At 40.0% G+C, this 23,226-nt stretch overlaps 1 protein-coding gene across 1 annotated transcript in view; it reads right to left on the minus strand.

The window, feature by feature from the left end:
• Window positions 1–14,130, minus strand: part of VSNL1 (visinin like 1) — a 97,226-nt gene extending 83,096 nt beyond the window's left edge. Inside the window, exon 1 of the mRNA XM_015078376.3 lies at window positions 13,898–14,130. The gene's annotated coding sequence lies outside the window, so the exon portion shown is untranslated. The remainder of the gene's footprint in view (window positions 1–13,897) is intronic.
• Between the last annotated feature and the right edge of the window lie 9,096 nt (window positions 14,131–23,226).

Raw genomic sequence — 23,226 nt, forward strand, 5'->3', positions numbered from 1 at the left:
AATCAACTAATAATGAAATTACAATTACTAGCCTTGGGAGTCTGAAAAACTTGGCATTACAGAGAAGTCCCAGAAGTATAAAGTAGTGGTAAAAAAGATGGGGAACACCTGGTACAAAGTGTAGACTAGAAGAAGCCTCAGAAGGCTTGAATTAAACCTCAACAGACTCCAACAGCAATTCCACAGGCTGGGAGTACTGCAGACCCTGCTGGCTGGTGAGGGTGTTTGGGGTGAGTCCCATGTTTTATTCTGACAAGTGTACCTATTTAGAACAATGTAAAGGGAGTGTCATTTCCTTGATTAACTTTTGGGCTGCATTCTTTTTTTTTTTTTTAATTTTTTTAATGTTTATTCATTTTTGAGAGAGAGTGTGGGCGGGGGAGGGACAGACAGAGAGGGAGGCACAGAATCCCAAGCAGGCTCCAGGCTCTGAGCTGTCAGCACGGAGCCCGACAGGGCTCGAAATCATGAACCAGGAGATCGTGACCTGAGCTGAAGTTGGACGTTTAACCGACTGAGCCATCCAGGTGCCCCTGAGCTGCATTCTTAAGAGACAAAAAAGAACAGACACTTGGCATATGTTTTCCATCTGAAGAATTGTACAGTTCTCTACACAGTTGCTAACACACTAGCTGACTTTCTTCTTCCTCTCCTCACAAATAGTCATATTCCTATATGATCTACCTCCTAAACATCTGCCAAATTTGTTCAGGTCTCTGAAGCTGTGCTGTACCACTTTAGACCAAGCCAATATCACCTCTCACCTGGACAAATACAACTGCCTCCAAACTGGTCTCCCTGATTCATTCTCCAGAAGGATCATTTGAAAATTTAAGTCTGATCAAGTCACTTCCTTTTTAAAATCTTTAATAGATTCTTACTGCTCTCATGATGCAGAAAAAACAAAAACAAAAACAAAAAAAACCTTTAAAAAAAATCCCTTAACATTCCTTATAAGATTCATCACAACCTGGAACCTGGCTGTTTGCTGCTAATTTTGCAGCCTCACTCCAGTTTCTTACCAGGTTCACTATCAAATCCAGCTCTTTGCACATGCTATTACCTGTGTGGGGAGCACTCCTTCTATACCTTTCCTGAACTGGCAAACTTCCACCCCTACTTAGGTATCCAGCATAAATCTCACTCTGAGTCAGTCCAGGATTCCTTAGACTAAGTCTCTTTGTTATGCATACCCACAGGAGCATAATCTTCCCCCTTTTTTTCAGACTAATCAGTTTTTAATCACCCATTTGTCATGCCTTTCCATACCATAAGCTCCATGAGAGAGTCTATCTTTTTTTGCTTCCAAATTTTTTCAGTACAGGGTTTGGTACATAGTAAGCACTCAATGTCTGTTAAACTGGATTAGTCAGTTACTGTTTGTTGAGCTGGATTAACTGTCATATTCTCATAGAAGAAACTTGTGAGCCCCAAAGAGACAACCTAAGAAATCCATTGAAAACTAATTTGCTCTTTCACACCCAAAATTCTTAGAACAAAATCTATCCTTGTTGTCATGACCCGTATCCCATTCTACTTGCATGCTTTCATCTGAATCTCAGCTATGAACCAGGCATTATGGTCCAGAGGATACAGAAACTTATCTTCTAAAGTTCACTAAAAAGTATTGAACACTTCCATGTTAATAACATCTTTTAACATAGTATCTTTTATGTAATCAAATATGCCTACCCTTTTAGAGTTTTTGGATTGCTTATTTCCCACTACATCTAGGTTACAAATACATCTCCTGGACTTTCTGCTAAGGCTTAAAAAAAAAATTTGAAGTCTTTACTATATCTGGAATACATTTATATAGTGTGAGATAGATATTTCTATAAGTAGATATTTCTAAGTAGACAATCAGGTGTTCTGATGCGATTTATTACATAAATTGCACCCTTCCCACTAAATTAAAATGGCACCCTTAGTGGTATTTCATAAAATCCCAAAGAAAATGAGCTATCTCTGATTCTCTATTTTGTTCTCTGGTCTATTTGTCTACTCATATGCCTACACCATCTTAATTTGATTACAGTGTTTATATGTTCTAACATCCGGTAATGCAAGACTACTCTATTCTTTTTACATGATATTCAAATTTGACATGATATTCAAATTTGACATGATATTTGAGGATGCAGTGTTCAGATAAACTTTAAAAACAAGTTAAAAAAACTTAAATGATGCCTACAATAAAAAATCCTGTGGCATTATAATTATTATATATTACAAACATATCATGTCTATTCATTACCTTATATGATGTGTTCATATTGTCTTTTCATTTGTTGTTATCATATTTTCTGTTCTTCAATAAGATTTTATAGTTGTGCTCCCCAAGGCACTTTGCTTTTCTTAAAACTTTTAATCTTAAACATTTTATCATCTTGGTTGCTATTGTATATAGAATATTTTTTCCACTTTTCATTTCTGAATACTTTTTTGGTAGACTAAAATGAAAGAAGTTATTTGTTTTTATAATTTATCTCATGTCTAAACTCCTTATCAAACATTTATTATTTTTTATTTTTACTTGAATCTTCCAACTTTCTCTATATACAGCCAGCAAAAAATAGTAATTTAATCTCTTTTCCAATATTGAATAAACAGCTTATTTCATTTTCTTATCATATTGCTTTTGCACAAATAAAGAACAATAGAAGTATTTAATCCTTTCTGAGACAAGGCGAGGTATAAATATATGGAGACAAATCTGTATCTATTCCTGAGAAAATGGCTCAATGCTAGATTTTTGCTGTATAACACTTATATGACTTTAAAATTATAAGAAAATGTATGAGATTTTCAGTAATAGTAGATAGAGCTGGAAGGCTGTTAGTAGAGACATACTAGCTAATCCTACTAATTCTACATATAATGAGACTAATGCCCATCAAGAGAAAGTGATTTAACCAAGATGAAAAGCTAGAAGCAAAGCCCAGGCTAGAATATGAAGATTTTTTGACCCCTTGGACAATGTTCTTTGTAAAAGACTTGCCGATTCTCACTGGATTTCCCTGGAATCTATTATTTGAAACACCTCAAAATAAGTCTTTCTGTCACATTTTCTTATAGCATCATGTATTTTTCTTCCAGTGTACTTAATCTTATTTGTAATGTTAAGCTATTTTGTGATTATTTAATTTATGTTTCTCTAACTAGACTCTGATCTCTATGAGGTCAAGGATTATGGTTATTTTAGTTCACCCTGCATGTCTACTGCTAGGCAAGTGACAGATATTCAATAGGTATTTTTTGAAAGAATGAATACATTGATGAGTCAGAGAGATAGTACCTCATATAGAAACAATGTAATGAACATAAAAACGACAGGTGAGTAGTCAGAAAGGGCACAGATCTGTTCTGGATCTTAGAGTTATCACTTACAAACCACATGGCTTTAGGCAAATTACTCAATCCCTGTACCAATTTATTCATCTAAAGTAGAGATAATCCATCTCATTGGATTGCTGTGAACATGGATGAGTAATATGCAAGTAAAGCAAAGAACCTGGCAGAGCCCTTTGTGTAGAGGCATGGGATATGCGAAGCACGTTTACAAACACTGCACACTTCAAGAAGTATCTCCTTCTCTTCCCCCTTCCTTGTTGGGTAAACTGTGACATCATAAACATGATGTGAACATCATAAAGTGTAGACTATGTTATTCACAACTTGTATGTTATACCCTACGAAATTGAGACCCATATTTATTTTCACATGAATAAATGAAAACTCAGAAAAATTTAATCGATTTTTCCAGGACTTTGCATTGATGATGACTGCAGCACAGCTGTGATGCCTAAAACACAGCTAATGCCACCTACTTTTATGGTCTTTCCATTATGTACTTCCATTTGTGTCCTGCTAAAGCAGCTTTTCCAACTGGGTTCTTCAGAAGGCAAGGAGATGGTGATAAGTGTAATTTAACATGAGTTCCCTGAGTAAACATTGGAAACATAAGGTCCAGCAAAGCTAAACAGACTCTAGGATCTCTACAAAAGGAACTCTCAGACTTACATCAATACACACTTGCACTAGGAATATCTAAGAGTGGGATGCAGGAAGCATGAATTCCCTCAAAAAAAGTTTTCACAAAACTTTTTGTGGGGAAGTAACTATCAGTGTCTTGGAAATATTTCTTTAAGGAAACAAAGTTTGGGACTCCTGGGTGGCTATCAGTTAAGCGTCTGACTCTTGATTTCTGCTCAGGTCATGATCTCATGGTTTGTGAGTTCAGGCTCTGAGTTAGGTTCTGCACTGACAGTGTGGAGCCTGCTTGGGATTCTCTCTCTCCCTCTCTCTTTGCCCCTCCCCTGAAAATAAATAAGTAAATGAAAAAAAAAAGAATAGAAGGGGCATTTGGGTGGCTCAGTCCGTTAAGCATCCGACTTCGGCTCAGGTCATGATCTCGCAGTCTGTGGGTTCGAGCCCTGCGTCAGGCTCTGTGCTGACAGCTCAGAGCCTGGAGCCTGCTTCAGATCTTGTGTCTCCCTCTCTCTCTGCCCCTCCCCCACTCATGCTCTGTCTCTCTCTGTCTCTCAAAAATAAACAGACATTAAGAAATTTAAAAAAAAAGAATAAGAGGAGCATCTTAAAAAAGAAAGAAAGAAAATTTAAAATGTCCTTACTACCAAATTTAAACCACCCTCCCTTTTAACTCTGCCACTTCATCTACAAGGAGGAAACTTTCAATAGGCCTTTCTTTTAATACCATCTCATAAGTACTGCTTTGGTATAAAGCTATTTGCTCTGAAATATTTTGCTTAAAAATATCAAATGATCTATAATGGTACATTAAACTTACTGTATACATATCATGTATGCGTGTATAGGCATTGCTCCCTCGCTCCTGCTTTGAGACCTGTTCTCTGCTCTTTGTCAATGTGCACTAGTGTGCACTTCTACAAACACTCAACAAATGAAGGCTCTGATAGGCTACTCCTGATTCAAACATGTTCTACAACATTAATTGTGTGTACCACCAAGGCTTCCCTTTCTGCCATTTACTGGGTGTTACTTGATGGATATTTATTTGATGGACAACAGATGGACTAAGTGATAGCACTAGGCCTGACCAAAGAAATGACGTCAGGGTGTCATGGGGATGTGTCACAGGCACTCTAAGCACCTTGGAGGAAAAGATGAAGGAAAGAGAGGATAGAGGGCAGAAGACAAGTAAACATTGGCAGATGCTCTCTGACATTATTTATGAAGCACACCGTAGGTCATTGGTGTGGGAAAGACTGTTCATCAATTGAATGTTGGTCATTGGAAGCTTTGGGAACTTTAGCAGGAGGCACGTCTTAAATAAATGGAAGAGCTTTCCCAAATGGATGCAGAACACAGGTCTATGCTAGGACGTTGACTGAGTTAGAACAAACATGCTTAGAGCAGAACACTTAGAACAGGGGACTAGGAGAAACAGTGGGATGCAGACTGAGAAGAATGGCAAGAGGGCAGGTGGAAGTCCACAGAGGGAGGATTATTTACACTATGCTAAGCTCTTTTAGGTGGTATGTGTGTATACACCTGTACATATGCATATCTGTACATACACATATATATGGTCTTTGACATCCCTATAAAGTAAATATATTAATCCCATTTCACAAGTGAGAAAATGGGCCCCCCAAATTAATTAAGACCAAAAGTCCTGACCAATTCTAGGAATGATCTAAGACTCCCCTACTATACAACAGACCCTCAGAATGATGTGTGACTTTTACAGATTTCAAAAGGAGAAAACGTTTCTCCTTTTTAACCACAGATTAGAAATATACTTGAATTTCCCTAGAAAATGAAGCAGGAAATATGGGGAGAATTGAGAAAAAGCTGAGATGAAAAATGGCTCTTAGAAGAACTAAAGACAGGGGCGCCTGGGTTGCTCAGTCAGTTAAGTGTCCGACTCTTGATTTCAGCACAGGTCATGATCTCACGGTGATGGGATCGAGCCACACTTCTCTGCGCTGAACTTGGAGCCTGCTTTGGATTCTCTCCCTCTCTCTTTCTGCCCCTCCCTGGCTCGCATGAACGTGAGCTTGCTCGCTCTCTCTCAAAATAAATGAAGAAACATTTTAAAAAAAGAAGAACTAAAGACAATAATACCATTTTTGAAATCGTGTGTGTGTGTGCGCATGCAAGTGTGTGCATGTGCGTGCCTGTGTGCACACCCACACAGGCACAGACAGGCTGGAAACAAGTTTTCAGCTCAGTAGGTAAGAAGGATTGCTTTTCTTATCATAAAAGCCCTAGGAGAAAAGAATAAAAGAACAGATCACACAAGAGTCCTCCCACACATACACAAAACTGCAGATAGTACTGAACCCTATATATATTATGGTTTTTCCTATAGGAAAAATACCTATGATACATAAATACCTATGATAAAGTTTATCAGCTAAGCATAGTAAAAGATTAACAACAATAACTAATAATATACTAACAATACACTGTCATGAAAGTTATGTGGATGTGGTCTCCCTCTCTCTCTTTCAAAATATCTTATTGTCCTGTACTCATACTTCTTCTTCCTGTGATGATATGAGATGACACAATGCCTATGTGATGACATGAGGTGGGGTGAGTGACACAGGCATGTATGTGACTTAACATTAGGTTACTGCTGACCTTCTGATGAGTGTTCAAGAGGATCAAAAGTTTCTGCACCTGGGTTGACTGGGGGTAACTGAAACTAAGGAAAGTGAAACTACAGATAAAGGGAGACTACTATGCCTTGAAAAACAATTATGAAATGTATTCAATGAGGAAACGAATGTAGAAATGTGCTACCAGTTCCATACTCTGTTGGGCCCAATTATATGCTGCTATTACATGGCAGGGGGATGACAGTAGAGAAAAGGTATAATGGAAAGGAGATGCACTGAAAGAAAGAATAAGAAAAATGGGAAGGTTGAGGTCTCAGTGTAGGCATTTCTTCTAGAAATTCTCTTTTCTATGCATCCATGCCACTTTCTATTTTACCGACTTAGTAAATTGCATTTATCTGTCTTCCTCATTAGGCATAAATTCCTTGAAGGCTGGGACTGTATCTTATTTAATGTTGATGCCACAGTGACTACACAGTACTTGGCACATATACTCCATGGATACTTGTTTTACAAGGTAGGCTAAGCACTGTTCAGTGTTCATTGCTTTTAAGAGCTCACTTCCTCGCTCAGACGTTCTACTACGAATGTTGGTTCTACTACAACTCAGAGACTAACGTGTTTCAGGATATTGATTTCTGATGGAGATAATGGTAATGACAATAACTGACAATAATAACTGTCATTTATTGCATTTTCTTTTTTTAGTGTTTATTTTTATTTTTGAGAGAGAAAGAAAGAGAGAGCGTACACGTGAGCAGGGGATGGGCAGAAAGAGAGGGGGACAGAGGATCTGAAGCGGGCTCTGTGCTGACAGCAGAGAGCCCAATGGGGGACTCAAACTCACAAACCGTGAGATCATAAGTTGAGCCCAGTATTGGATGCTTACCCGACTGAGCCACCCAGGTGCCCCGCATTTTTAATAATGAAGCATTATATTATATCTTTACATATGTAGTCTTTCATTTTCTGTTTAAAAATCCTGTGATTACTATTTTAAGTGGAAACTGAGGCTGAGAGCTTGAACCACTTATTCGAGGTCTTTGAACTAATAAGCTAGTGGAACTGGGGGATTTTTATACCTAAGTGTGTCCAGCTTGAAAACTCTTATTTTTATTTCCTATCATAATTTCTTTTGAGTCAGTTAAAACCTTGGTGAGGGCTGAGGAATTTTCCTATTCACAAACGAAAGAGGAGTAAAGATTAAGTGGATGGTTTTGTTTTTCATAAACTCATAACACCACTTGCCAAAGAATTCTAACAAATAGAAGTTGTTAATTGAAAGTCTGACTTGCACAGCACTATTTGATGCATTAAAATAAAATATATTCATAAGCATATCAACTTCACTGATAATGCCTAATGAGCCTCCAATGAGACATTTCACTCATAATTTAAGATTCAGTTTCAGGTTGCCTAGGTGGCTCAGCCAGTTGAGCATCCAACTTCGGCCATGGTCATGATCTCATGGTTCATGGGTTCGAGCCCCACGTGAGGCTCAGCACTGACCATGTGGAGCCTGCTTGGGATTCTCTCTCTCTCTCCCCCTCTCTCTCTCTGCCCTTCCCCGCTTGCTCTCTCTCAAAATAAATAAAAAAAACTTAAAAAAAAAGATTGGGTCTCAAGAAATCAGAAATAAACACACTAATCACAAATTAATAAAACCAATACAAAATATAAAACACCAGAGACTTCTGTAGCACCAGAGCCTAATATTTTAAGAAATTTTCAATTACAATAAAATATGAAACAACAGAAATATTAGGGTCTAGTTTTTTGAGTTAAAAAGAAATCCACCCAGGCTCCAAAGCCCATTTAACATGTTAGTGATTTGCAAAAATCTATTTACATTCAGCTCCTCAAAAGTTCAGAGCCTGGGGCGCCTGGGTGGCTCAGTCAGTTGGGCATCTGACTTTGGCTCAGGTCATGAACTTGCTTTCGTGAGTTTGAGCCCCGTGTCAGGCTCTGTGCTGACAGCCCAGAGCCTGGAGCCTGCTTCGGATTCTGTGTCTCCCTTTCTCGCTGCCCCTCCCTGCTTGCACTCTGTCTTTCCTTCTCTGTCTTAAAAATAAAGGTTAAAAAAAAAAATTCAGAGCCTAAGAGATAATAAACAAAATCCAAACAAAGGAGATAAAAAAATATTTAAAGTGACAGATTTCTGTTGTCAGAAAAGTCCTTATCTGAACAAGAATAAAGAAAATAAGAATTCATTCTATAGATCTGTAATAATAGCACGTAAATTTAACTGCTATGCTAACACTTTGTCTGTTATGAGTGATACTTCATAAAATGAGAGCCTTATTTTCTATAAAAAGTTCAGCAATTATTTTATCAGATATATTGAGCTTGAAGGCCAGTTGATCAATGAGAGTCCTCCAAGTCTGAACTGTAATTTAGAACAAGAGGAAACAGATTGTTCACCTGAAAATAATCCAACAAATGGTTATAAAAGCAATGAATTGTCTTAAAAAAAAACAGTTGGTGGTTACACAGCAGTTCATCTGCGTTTAAAGTAGAGTGAAGTAAGGCGGTAGAGAAATCCAGAGAAAGCATAGGGATCATGACAAATTACCCAACTTGCATGCTTTAAGTTCGCTGATAAGGGTATAGAACATCTCTTTAATGTATTCACAGGCACCTTATTATTAAAGTGTCAAACCTCTGTGAGGATTCTTGAGTAACTTGCTATTCCATTTCTGTTTCATTCATTAAATAGTTTCTAAAGCACCCCCAAGTTCCCCATTTATGAAGTTCTCAATGAACCAGGCTGGGAGCAACTCAAACTATTTTGACTCACTTAAGAGAGCACATGTTACCATTAGAAACAAAATGTAAATAAGAAATGCACTATTGTGGTCCCTTCACCGTGTGAACATGTTAAAATAATTCCATAGCTCAAGGAACCCATGATCTAAGTAGTACACATAGCTACCATTGAGTTTAAATTCCCTCTTTGACTTATTAATACCAGTTCTTGTAGATAGGTACAAATAATTTATATTTTTACTTCTTAAGAGATATAAATTATGCGTGGATTAAAATGAACTCTTGAAGGTATTATTATAGTGCTTTTATATCTTTAGTGAAAATAAATTATAAAATAATATTCAGTCCAGCTTTTCCTTTCAGTAACATAAGAATATTGAAAGCAATGTTAATTGTGCAATGTTTTTAGTCAAAACAATTTAATTTCTTAATGAAATTAATTAATAAGGTGCTTACAACTGATTCTTGGAACAGATATATAATTGACATATATTGTAAAGTACTATAAAAGACATTGTACAAATATTGTGGAAATATTAAAAAGATCATTAAAATATACACCCTTGTAGACTATGCTTTCATATTGTAGATATCTCTTTAAAATGAAAATGTTCCTTGATATCCTATGTTTTTTATGTATTGGAGGGATGGATTAAGTAATTTATGTGGATCCCATTCAGTTCCTACACTGTATTAATTATGTGAATTAATCATTGGGAGAGTAGAAATATCAGTCATGTATTAATTTGTGTACCATTGGATACTTCAGGAAAATTAATGCATTTATATCTACTAAATGTAACTGAGATGGACATTGTCAGTTTCAACCTTAGACTAAACTGAATGTGATCCTTCTTTGAGAAGAGTCTTCCAATCTTTCTAAATAATTACTAATCTAAGGAGCATAGATATCACTCAGTACAAAGAAAAAGATCTTTAGAAGGACATTAAAAGGTATTGCTCTCGTGAAGTAGGATAACATTTGTTTGCTATTGACATTATACTGTCATTTTATGAAACTCCCCAAGGAGGTCCTCAGCAATGTTTGTAATCCATACCTGTATGCAACCCCAACAGAAAACCTATAGCTTGACCAGGACAACATTTCTAATCCAGTTATCCTACTGCAGAACAAGATTCACAGCACAGCAAATTGAAGCAGCTTGGCAGCTGCAGGTCTCTGCATAGGCTACCTGGTGTTCAGAATAGCCTGGGCACGACTATTTTCAGAGTGGGATAATAAGACCAGGTGACATCTGACCCAAGAGTATTTGTTAGGGACAGACTCTATCCAAGACAGAGTTCATCCCAATTCAACAAAGGGTTACCATGAGGGGAGGGGTTAAATTAAATGTTAATTGGTGACTGTGTTGAGACACTCACCTCCATGCTTCCTCAAAAACTTCCAAGAGTATTTAACTTATCTTTCAAAGGAGAAAGAAACAGACTGTCTTCCTCAAGCCTTCCCTAATGCCTCAGCTTTTTTTCAGGTAAGAATTCCTGGCACTTTCCCAAAGGGTGCATCTGTGGTGGCCTTGGTTATGTTTCTGAGGGCTTGGGAGATGTATATTTCTTCAAAAAGGAACAGGAGGGCCTGGATTATCTTTAAATGGCCCAGAGCTGTATTATCTGGGCATTCAGGAGAGAAAACGAGGGAGCAATAGAAAAATCAAGCGAGAGGAAAAGATAATATAAAAAGGAGGAAAGAGAAGAAGGCCCAGGTAGGCAGGTATCATTGCCTGCTTTGCAGTCCCAGTGCTGCAAGACCAAGAAGGAGGCTGTGCAAGGGCTTGCCAAGCCCTAAAGGCTTTGCAGGCGGCACTGCCGTCCTCTCTAGCGCCCACTTCAGGTTGAGCCGCTCAAGCACTCTTCCTTCAGTCTTCCGCCCCCCGCCCCCGCCCCTCCCCTTCTCTGCAGGTGGCTGCATCTGGAGGATTTCCAAGAAGGCTGGGGACAGTTAGGCATCTTGGATTTGGGTTCTGCCTTCTAGGAGCCAGGGGAGAGCTGGCAGGGCCCATTGTGTGTTTACGCTGCAGTCGCCTCACTCCGCGAGGACCCAGACCCTGCAGCTGCAGCAGTTTTGGAAGATGTAAGACAGGCAGAAGAGTGAGGACGGCACCTGCAGTGTCTCTGAAGCCTGGAGTCCCTGAAGGATTAGAGCATGGAGGAGACGGAGATGGGTCTGGGCAGTCCTTGGACAGGAGCTTTGAGTGATGTGCCAGTTCTCTCAAAAAAAAAAAAAAAATCCAAGGATTCCAAAGAAACTAACTGAGATGCAGAGGCAGCCAGGAAGGGCAGGTTACACAGTGAGTAAGGTGGGTAGATGGTAGGTGAGGGGCAATAGAAAAGAGATAGAAAGAGACCTTGCAAGAAAGGAGAAATGATAACAGTGTGAAAAGGAACCTTGGGACTCTCTTGAAGATGTGCTGGGGACCAGACAAGTATTTATCTAAAGACTTTAGCAATGTCACTGAAGATGCTAAAAGTATAGAGAAAAGGGAACATTTCCACTCAACATTACTCTGTAGTTGTTTATTTCATAGACTAGAAGTTAACTGACATTTCCCTAGCTCCCTAGCTTCTGGGCCTCAATGGCCTCATCTTTACGTAAAACACGGGGTTTGAACTAGATACTTTAGAAGGTCTCTGTCTGGTACGTCTCTATGACTGTCAGCCCATGAGCCAGGGTATCTGATACTAAACACCTCTAAGATTTCGTACCAGATCCCCCATTCTTCCTGCACTACCCATTTATCAATGCAGTGTAAAAACTGCACGATTCATGAAGCACGTTTCAACTCTTAGTGAGGACGAGGAGTATGGTTCAGTTATGACAAATGATTGATCCTTCTGCCCTGGGGTAAGGAAGAGAGGAACAGTGATTTACACTTTGGGTTTCCATGGAGAGAATATTCTCGAATTTTTTATTTCAAATTTTATCCATTTAAAGAAATTGCAAATTTCTTTGAGCGGCTCAAAATAGTTGGACTGACTAAAGGGCCAATGAGCCCTATAATGATCTGCCTTATTTGAAGGAAAATTTATTTCATTACAGAAACTGAATCTGCTTCTTCCATGGAAATCCATCCAGCTCACTGGCCATGCTCTTCGCTTGTCTGCCTGCCTCATGCCATTCTGCCAACTGCTTCAGTGCAGCATTTTCTGGAGTTATTAAACACCCAAGCTTAATGAGAGTGCACTTATGGGTGAAGTATTCAATGATGCAGGACCACCTCCCCATCACCACCACACGCAGTTTAGATGGAAGTGGGGATCAAATATGTTTTCACAAGAGTTTCATTTTTAATTTGTCTCAGCCTGAAATTCCTTTAAATTAAAAACAAAAATTAATATGGAGAAATACAACTCCTTCGCTCTTCTTGTCTTCAAGTGGGATGTGACACACAGATAGTATCCACTTGTGTTTTCTACACCCACTAACATTTCCATTTCATTTTAGTCTCCAAAATATGGGCAGGAGCACAACTCTAGAAAAATGGATTCCCACTCTCGAATCTCACCGGGCACCGATCCATCCGTGCAGTGCTGAGCGCTCGCCCAGAACCTCACCGTTTCCTCTGTCCCTCCACCGCCATTCACCAGTGCCCCCGGTTTCCACAGTGGGTTTGACCTTGCAAAGACCCTGCTTTAGTTCCTGGGCACGGAACAACCCATTTTAACTCAAAACACAAAACGACCTTTTCTCCTTTAAAGAAACACCACCGAATGTAACAAATCTGGGCTTACATTTCTCAACCCCGCATTCCAGAATGGAAATAGGGGGTGCAGAGGCAGGCAACTAGTTTGGGTCTGACAGCTTTCATTCAGAGAGGCTCTGGGTCTCAGACTCTGCTCAAGACAGACGGCTGACTATGTGGTTGAACATCTCTCCTTTTTTGCTCATTCACCATCATGACGAAGAATCAAAACCGAAAAATTATCTACTCATTTCTCAATACTAAGAAATGTGCTTCTTTTGCGCGTCGCTCCGTGGTTCTAAACACTAACACCCCGCTTGGAAACCAACCCCGGTTTCCACACCATCTCGTCTACTCAGTTTCACTTAGCAAACACCTTCACTGCTCTTCCCCGGTGAGAAAAATGGTGCACCAAGCTCACGGATGGCAGGTTGGTACTTGACTGCAGCCGCTCAATAGTTTTATCAGCAACCGGAAAACTTCACAATCGGTCAAACAGCTACTTAAATGTGTGTGAGAGGAAATCCGCTTATTTATAGACTTACACTAAAAAAGCACCTCTGTTTCACCTATCTTAAATCTAGCTTCAGACAAACCCCCAAACACGCCGCATATAAACACTCCTCCTTCCCCCACCCCCATCATCCCCAAAGATCCCCCTTTGACTAACAACACATTCAGATGGCCAGCCTTAACCAAAGCAACTGTCACCAGGCATTTGGACGCTCTATGCAAAGTATGTGACAATAGCCAAAGCATCTCTCAGACAATTGGCTGTACTACACATGCAGAAAAGCAACGAAGATTGCATTTTCCACTTACAGTTATAGCGCTGCGCACGGTCACTTAATGAAAATAATAAAACTCAACAGTTCTTTATATATATGTATAATTCAGATAAACGGTTAAGCCGTCTCTGTGTGTGGTTCTCTCGCGCTCTTTTTTTCTCTGAAGCTGTAGGCTGCTTAAATCCCTCTTGGATCGCGCCTCGCAAGCCCAGCCGCCGCCGCAACAAGCTCGGGTAAGTCTCTGCTGCAGATTGGGAATCCCATAGAAAACCTAGGGTCCCTGGAGCTGGCTGCGCAGGCGCGCGAGCCGCCGCCTCTCGAGGCACCCCCTCCCCTCTCCCCTCCTCCCTCTTCCTCCAGCTCCGCAGCCCCAGCGTGGAGAGAGCTGTGGAGCCGGTGACCAAAAGCAGCCTGGCGTTGGCGCATGCTCAGTTGGAGGGGCTCGGAGTTCCCGCGGATGGATTCCATGTCTCCAGATTTTAGCAGAAACTCGAAAGGAAAGTATAGAGGAAAAGGGAGCCAGGCTACCGGAGTAGCCTGCACCTGGACTGGCGGTAGGGAGAGCAAGTTGGGCTCACCACGCCCCGCTGTTATGGAGTCTGGTGGTGAAGGCGAAGGCCAGAAATGGGACACTTGGAGCCTGCTTTTCCCAAGCCTCTCAGCCAAGTCTCCCAGGTGACCCCCGACCGACCCTTTGTCGGGCTGTAAGATGACAGAGAAAACTGCAGAAATCCTTTTCTCCAAAGGAAGTACGTCCCCAGAGCTAGCTGTGACCATACCTACCCGGCCCCTGTGAAGGAATAGCTATGGTGGGCACTTTCCGTGGGCCATTGCATCCTAGGGTCTTATGCTGGGAGGACAGTCCTATCCAGAGCGGTTAGAGAAATGTGTGTTGAAGAGAGCTGGTTCCGAGACTTCTTGCCCTGTATGACCTTGGACAAATCATGCTAACCATCAACAAACATTTAACAAGCGCCTTCAGTATGCAGTTAATAAATATTTATTGACTATGCTCGGGGAGGGGGTGGTAGATGGGAGGGAACAAACCATCCTTGGAATCGAGGATTAAGGGCTTGGACCAAGCGATATTATAGTGCCCCCTTTTGTGTCCATTAAGGATGCATGTGTTTGCTAGCCCTCCCCCGCTCCCCACTGTCCTGCCAAAGCCTAGAAGACTTGGCAAGGAGTAGTGTCCAGTAAATGTTTGGTCGCCTCCCTACCAGGAAAGCAAAAATTCCCAGATGTTTCCAACCTGATCAGTTTTCCTCAAGTGTGTATTTAAGTTTGCACATTAATTCATTCGTTCATTCAAAAAGTATGCATTAACCAACTACTTAGTATTAGCCACTGCTTTGGGGATACATGAAGCGAACAAAACCCCATCCTGAGGTTTACATTCAGGAGGGAGTTTTATTTTCAAGAGGGGAGGCAGTTCTGGAGGCACAGTGAAGATCCAAGTTCTCCTTAAATACAGACCTTTACAATTTCACACACCTTACCACGTTCAGGAAAACTGCAGTGTTACTTAATCTTTTGGTTCTGAGGACACCAAGAGCATCTCTCGTGGCAAAAGAGCTCGAGACAGACAAATCTCCGTTGCCAGGAGGAAGCTGCTCCTGGCTGCCAAGTCGGGGAGTCCAGCTGGGAATAACTTGAGGCCACTTAGAGAAGACCAGGAGAAACTCCGCCCCACCAGTCTCCGGCCCTGTAAAAGGCTTGTGCCAGGTGAGGACCCCCAGTAGTAACACCTGAGCCACAGCCTGACGCTCAAAGCCGATCTGGCCGCCCCAGAGCCCAGGAACGCGCTTTCTTGGGCCAGTCGCCTTTGGCAGTTTGCGCAGAGAGGAGAGAGCTCGCGGGACTCGGGACACCGCTCCAAGAAGTCCCTTCCCGTCGGGACTCATCCGCGGGGTGCTGGCGACCGCGGAAACCCGGAGCGCGGAGTCTCGCGGAGCAGGGCGCGCGCCCGGGCGCGCTGCGGCAACTGAGCACATTGTGAGTCTGGCGAGCGCCAGCTCCGCGCTCCCGGCCCGCAGTGCGCACTGCGCAGCGGGACCTGCCGAGAGGTTCCGTCAGTTGCTTGGGATGGGGTGGGGGCAAAAGTCAGCTGTGGATGAGTCGTTCTGGTTGGCCGAGGAGACAATCTCCAAGGCTTTCAGAGTAATTTCTCATCTTTTGTCGATTTCCCCTACTAAAGCGTTTTACGCTGGGCTCTCTTGGTTTCTCTCTCGAGAACAGCCTCCGCACTGCAATCTGCATCAGCCAAAGGAAGGGGTCAGGATGCCATTTCTTGGCGTGAAAGAGACAGGCCTATTGATTGCGCCCTGGCGATCTCTTTCGCGGCATTGTTCGGTTTTAGATAAGTTAGTTTCAACTTGTGTTTAGGAAGAAACGAACCACTGATACTTTAAACCGTGTTCTGTTGTAGGGGAGATTTGATTTAGATGCATGCGCTTTTGTGAAGCAGCTTTTGTCTAATTGGGCAGACAGAATTTTTAAAAAGTTTTATTTGCACTGAAGCGTCGTTTGGCGTCCTAAAGCGATGTCTTGATTTTTAATCTCCAGCTATTTTGCAGCTTTATTTTCTTAAGCTCTAATGTTTTGTTGTTGTTAACTTTTTTTTTTTTTTTGAGATGCCCTTTGGTCGAGTTTTATATGCAGCATGAAATCACAGTAGGGGAAGCAAATTCTAAAAGACACCAAAGGAATATTGTTTAAATTACAGAAATCAATTCCCCTTTTTAGGATAGTGGAATGAACTTGAAAAGGAGAATGGCAGACATTAAAAAAAAATAAGGGAACCCTCTGTTTCTTTAGGCATTTGCAGATGTTTCTGGTGACCACAGAGGAGCAGAGGTGCCTGGTCCCCCGCTCAGGCGTAGAAGGGACAGGAATACCGCACTCTGCTGAGTAAAGAATGCCATTGCCATCAAGCTAAAGCAGTTGTTCTATTACTTAAAGTCTCCTCCGCAACACTGGATGGCAACACTGGATGGATAGCGGCGTCAGCTTTCATACTCTGCAGATTTTTGAGAGTTGGGGGGGAGGAAGGTGCTGGAAAGAGGAGTTTTGGGGTTTGTTTGGCTTTTTTTTTTTTTTTTGGAATATCTAGTAGAATCCTCACTTGCCCAGAAACAACTGGGTAGCCATGTTCCTTTCCTCTGTTGCAAATTATATTGTTTTCCCAGGTAGTCTTACTTCCACTTTACTCATTCCCAGATTTAAACAAACAAAACAAAACCAAGAATGACTTTTTAGGTGTGCACAACTTAATTTAATATTGCCATCCACTTTAATGGAGACATAGACAAGTTGAACACTGAGAATGACAGTAAAAGCACAGAATGCCTGGAGGGTAACAGGTCTGAGCTTGTGGTCCTCTGAGCTCGTGGTAATATTATTTATTAGACATGCTGTGTATAAAGTATATGAGCCAAGGATGGTGGAACTTAAGGCATGGGGCATTTAGGAAATTGGAAGGAAAATTAAGTGTTTGAAAGTCAACGTTGGAAAATGAAGAGAGGAACTGGAAAATGGATTTATACTAATTTAAATTCATGCAGAATAATGATAGCAATTTTCTTGTATAGGTAAAGTGTCTTTGTTTCAGAAAGCTGAAGGTATTAATCCTTACAGAGGAGATGTATTACATGAGATAATTATGTTGATTCTGTTTTATTTACCCTATTTTTAAAAAAATATACAGGTGGGCTGCCTGGGTGGCTCAGTAAGTTAAGTGTCTGACTCTTGATTTTGGCTCAGGTCATGACCTCAGGGTCATGAGATGGGGCCCTGCATTGGCTCCATGCTGGGTTTAAGATTCTTTCTTCTCTCTCTCTGCCCCTCCCCCCCTTCTCTCTCTAAAAAGGAAAAGAAACGGTCAAACAAATGTAGGTGGTATGCAGCCTTAAGAATGGAGAGTCCTTCATTCTGTCTTCCACATTGGGGCCTGACCTATAGAATCCCAGCACAGCTCTTAAACTGGAAATTTCCACCACTATCTTTGTGTTTTTTCACCACATAACATAGCAGAATTACACTAAATATGACCCCTGTTTTTTTCTTCAGTGACTTTTTAGATAGTTCTGTATGCTAGGCTGTACTCTTCTTTAGTTGTGTGAATAGCCACTGCAAATATAATCATGAATTCATATTCTGGAGCTTCTGTACTTTGGAAATCACCTGATGCCAAAGGGTCTTCAAAAGCCCTTCTTGCTTAAAGGAGATCTTACTAACTTATTTCTACCTTCAATCTTTATTTTCCTTAATATAGTTCCTTTGAATTTATAATGATACTCCTAAGCTCAACAGAGAATTTTAGCATAAAATGTAAAGGAAAATAAAAATATGAATTCTTCACTCCTGAGACTACCAACAAAAACAAACCCACGTTCTCTACCAGAAGATTTTCACAGTTGGGTTTATATTTTCACTTCATGCTTAAAGGAGGAATGAAATGGTAGACTCCTTCATTTTTTAGTGTTCTTACCATATTCCTCCTTTAAAGTTCATTTGGGGGCACCTGGGTGGCTCAGTCGGTTAAGCAGCTGACTTTGGCTCAGGTCATCATCTTGTGGTCCGTGAGTTTGAGCCCCACATTGGGCTCTGTGCTGACAGTTTGGAGCCTAGAGACTGCTTCAAATTCTGTGTCTCCCTCTCTCTCTGCCCTTTCCCCATTCAAACTCTGTCTCTCTCTGTCTTTCAAAAATGAATAAATGTTAAAAAAATTAAAAAAAAAATAAAGTTCATTTGACCATCATAAGGAGGTTGAGGAAGAGATCACTGATGATTCTCATTTGTCTTCCAGAATGTAGGTTTAGTACCTGTACTAGAGTTTCTAAGAGTGGGTTGTATTGATACTTTAAACAGAAAAAGAAAAATGTTTGAAGAATTAATGGCTGTGTTTAACAGTGGCTACAGGTTGAATTCCTTCTGATCTCATTCATTTATCAGACACCTGTTGAGTACCTACTGCGTACTGCGTACTAAGCAGTGTACTGAGCATGTTAAATGCAATATTACATTCACAATGACTTTATTTACATATAGCTACTATTATAATCCATTTTACATATGAGAAAGAAACTGAGGCAATATGTATTAGTAATATCTCCAGATGCCTTCTTCAGTTAGCCTCAGCTTCTTTCTTCACCCCACTCCAATTAATGTCATGATTCCGCCCCTATAAATTACTACTTTTTTATTCACCTAAATATTGTGAATACTGTGATCATCTTATTTCTCTTCAGTAGTCTCCCATTTTCTTCTGAGAAAACTTCAAACCCTAAGTCACGTGTTCAGAATCTTCCTCCGTGTGGCCCACTGCTACTTGCCTGCCTTGACTCTAAACCATCTAATTTGGGAGGGGGAGAGGGGAGGAAACAAGTCCAGGAAAAAGTCTACCTATCCCAGCATTCCCACATTTTCATCTACCACATGAAGGAGAATAGAAACAGAAGTCTCCCTCAATTTTTGTTTTCTGTTCTTACTATGTTTCTCCTTTAAGTTCATTATACCATCCTGAAGGAATGTTCCAGAAGAGAAAAAATGACTATGGGTGATCTTAAATCCAGACTTTTCTCTTGCTGTCTATTTTCTTATTTACAACTGCCTACAGAACATCTTCATGCACATTTCTCACAGTAACCTCAAATCCAACATCTACAAAGTGATTATCCCCTCTGCCCTCTGCTCCCACCAGTCTGCCTATACTCCCTAGCACTTTGAAGGTGTCCACTATCAACCCCTTGCTCTAAATCAGAACCTTGCACATCACCTTCAGCCCTTCCATCTCTCTTATTCCCTGTCAAACCGTTACTTAAATCTCAGGGATTCCATATTCCCAACGTCTCTCAAATACACCCCTCACTGCCGCTGTGTTAGTTCATTCAGTCTTTCATCATCTCACTGCTGGACTTTTTTTTTTTTTCATTCTCATAACGATTGCAAAAACTCACATAAAATCACATCACTCCTTTGAATAAAACCATTGAGTAGTTTCTCGCTTAAAATGGTAAAAATAAATGCTCCTTACTTCGCACACCATACAAGACCCCTTGTGTTCTGGCTCTCCTGTACCTTCCAGCCCCATCTCCTGCCACGTGTCATTAGTGTTCTTTGCTCCATTGTACTGGGGGGGGGGGGCTTTACCTTCTCTGTACTCTTTCCTGTGTTCTTTCTCTCTTCTCAGGAAACTCTTCTATTAAGATTTCTATTAATACCTCAAGTTCGACTGAAATATTATTTCTTGACCAAACAATCTTTCTCTTCCTGGCACTTAGTAGATAGTTTATAGGCCGTTGTAAAGATGGACTCAAATAGTATATAGGATAATACTTTATAAACTGTGAGACTATTTGAACATAAGATACTATGTAATGGCAATTTGTTTATTAATTATTAAGTAAAAGCTTTATGTTGTTTGCTTTTCATTTCAAAAGGCAAAATGGATATATGATATTGGTGTAAAACAAAACTTTATTTTAAAATGTTTATTCATTTTTGAGAGAGAGAGTGAGAGAGAGCAGGGGATGGGCAGAGAGAGGTGGGGGACAGAGGATCCGAAGCGGTGAGGCTCGAACTCACAAATGTGAGATCTTGAGTTGAGCCAAAGATGGACGGTTAACTGACTGAGTGACCTAGGCATCCCTAAAAACAAAACTTTTGAACTGTTTTAACTAATGTATGGTCTTTGATTGAATTTAGAGTTAGTAACTGCTATAAAGAAATTTTGTTTAACATTTATATATGTGTGTCTTACACCTTGGTTGAATTACTGTTACACAAATAATCCGCATTTAATATTTATTATATTTTTAAAGTATCTTTTTTTTAATGTTTATTTTGAGAGAGACAGTGAGCACGGGGGGAAGGGCAAAGAGAGAGTCCCAAGCAGACTCTGTGCTGACGGCAATAAGGGTCTCTATGCAGGGCTCATGTGAGGCTCCAATTTACAAACCATGTAATCATAACCTGAATCCAAATTAAGAGTCAGACACTTACCTGACTGAGCCACCCAGGTGCCACTACATTCAACATATTTAAAAGCACTTGTTAACCAATTGATTTTCAATGTTTTTACTTATTCTGTTTTTGTCTGTTTTTCTAACCATTAGGCATAAATTATAAGCATAGAACTACAATAAAATACTTTCTATTTTATAGCTTCTAAATGATTTCACCATCTTTATATTATTTGATCCCCAGATATGATTATCTTCATTTTATAGATGAGATTATTAGCACTTTAGAAAGTCCAAATTATAATGCTTTCTAGAGGTTATGTGGCTGTAATGTGGTGGAACTAGGTACAATTCAGTAATCTAATTCTGCTTTTTCAGTAACTACTCTCCAATACTGGCAGAATGTTCCAGTAGTTTCCATCTTTCTCAGTTTCAGGTTCTTGCTTGGCATGACAAGAGCATGCAGTTAAAATGTAGGAAGAAGGGAGTTATTATTGCTTGGACTAATAAAGTTAAAAAAAATAAATGTTTGCCTCACTTTTTTTCCTGGATTTAGGAAACCAGGTTTATTACAAACCCGAGAAGAAAGGGTATTGGGTGTCCATTAGCAGTTTATACTATAATTTCGTGGAATTTTTTACACTAAACTACAACTTATTTACTTATTAAAGCATTTCTTATTTTTACATTTTGCCCCCAAAGAATCCATTTTTGTTCAAATTACTTGCCATGTGACAAAGACAGAAGTATTTTATTGGTTAATTGTCTAGTAGAATTTCTGAGATGATCCACTGAAATTGGTGATTGAGATGCAGTTTACTTTATTGTTTTATTTTTTTAATTTATTTTTTTAACATTTGTTTATTTTCAAGAGAGGGAGACACAGAATCCAAAGCAGGCTCCAGGCTCTGAGCTATCAGCACAGAGCCCGACGTGGGGCTCGAGCCCACAAACTGTGAGATCATGATCTGAGTTGAAGTGGACGCTTAACTGATTGAGCTGCCCAGGCGCCTCTATTGTTTTAGACTGATTTGGTATATTTTGGAGGCAGAGATTGGAGTTATGCACAAGCAAAAAAAATGTCAGGGATTTCCAGCAACCACCAGAACTTGGAAGAGAGGCATGGAACAGAGTCTTCCTCAGAGTCTCCAGAAGGAATTGACCCTAGTGACACTTCATTTCAGATTTCTGGTCTCCAGAACTGTGAGAGAATAAATTTTTGTTGTTTTAAGATACCCATTGTATCGTATCTCATTACAGCAGCCTTAAGAAATACAGAGAACTACATTTAAACACAGCATTTGGCACTTAAGTTTATAATAAAGAATATTGTGGCAGTGAGGTAATAGAAAAATAAAGTTTTCTACAAATAGGTGTACTTTTTTTTCACTCTGTGAAAACCACTGAGCTTTGAATTAAGACATGGGTTCAAGAACCAACTCTGCCATCTATGAGATGTGGTTTTGGGCAAATCACTTAAGTTCCCTTCCATGACTTGATTTCCTTATTTATAAAATGAGAAAGATTAAAACTCTACCTAAAAGTAGGGCTCTGTAGTTCAAAATTTCAAGATATTGGGCATCCACAAAATTCTTGATAGTAAGAGAATAGTGCTAATTTGCATCTAAGATGATACTGAACTAGTTTCTTCTGATTGAAAACTACAAGCATTCCTCCTTTTATTGTGCTTTGCAGATGTTGCTTTTTTTTTTTTCACAAATAGAAGTTTTGTAGCAACTCCGCATCGAGCAAGCTTCTTGGTGCCATTTTCCAACAGCAGTTGCCACTTGTCTCGGTGTCATATTTTGGTAATTCTTGAAATATTTCAAACTTTTTGAATAGTATTATACTTGACTTGCTGCAATCTCATGATAAAATTTTAGTGAGTGGGGAATTGCTTCTTCTGGATGAGATGGAGTCTACTCCTGGTGAAGATACCGTGAAGATTGTTAAAATGACAACAAAGGATGTAGAATATTACATAAACTTAGTTGATAAAGCAGCAGCAGGGTTTGAGAGAGTTGATTCCTATTTTGAAAGAAGTTCTACTGTTGGTAAGATGCTATCAAACAGCATCCCAGGCTACAGAGAAATCATTCATGACAGGAAGAGTCGATGGATTTGGCAAACTTTATCGTTGTTTTATTTTAAGAAATTGCCATGGCCACCCCAACTTTCATCAACCGCCACCCTGATCAGTCAGCCGCCATCAACATCAAGGCAAGACCGTCTATTAGCAAAAAGATTAGGACTCGCTGAAAGTTTAAATGACAATAATTTTTAGCAATAAAGTATTACAAAATTGAGATATGTACATTTTTTGACATAATGCTATTGCACACTTAATAGACCACAATATAGAGTAGTGCAAGCATAACTTTTATGTGTACTAGGACACCAA

The sequence above is a fragment of the Acinonyx jubatus genome, chromosome A3 (assembly GCF_027475565.1).
Source record: "Acinonyx jubatus isolate Ajub_Pintada_27869175 chromosome A3, VMU_Ajub_asm_v1.0, whole genome shotgun sequence".
NCBI classification, from domain to species: Eukaryota; Metazoa; Chordata; class Mammalia; order Carnivora; family Felidae; genus Acinonyx; species Acinonyx jubatus.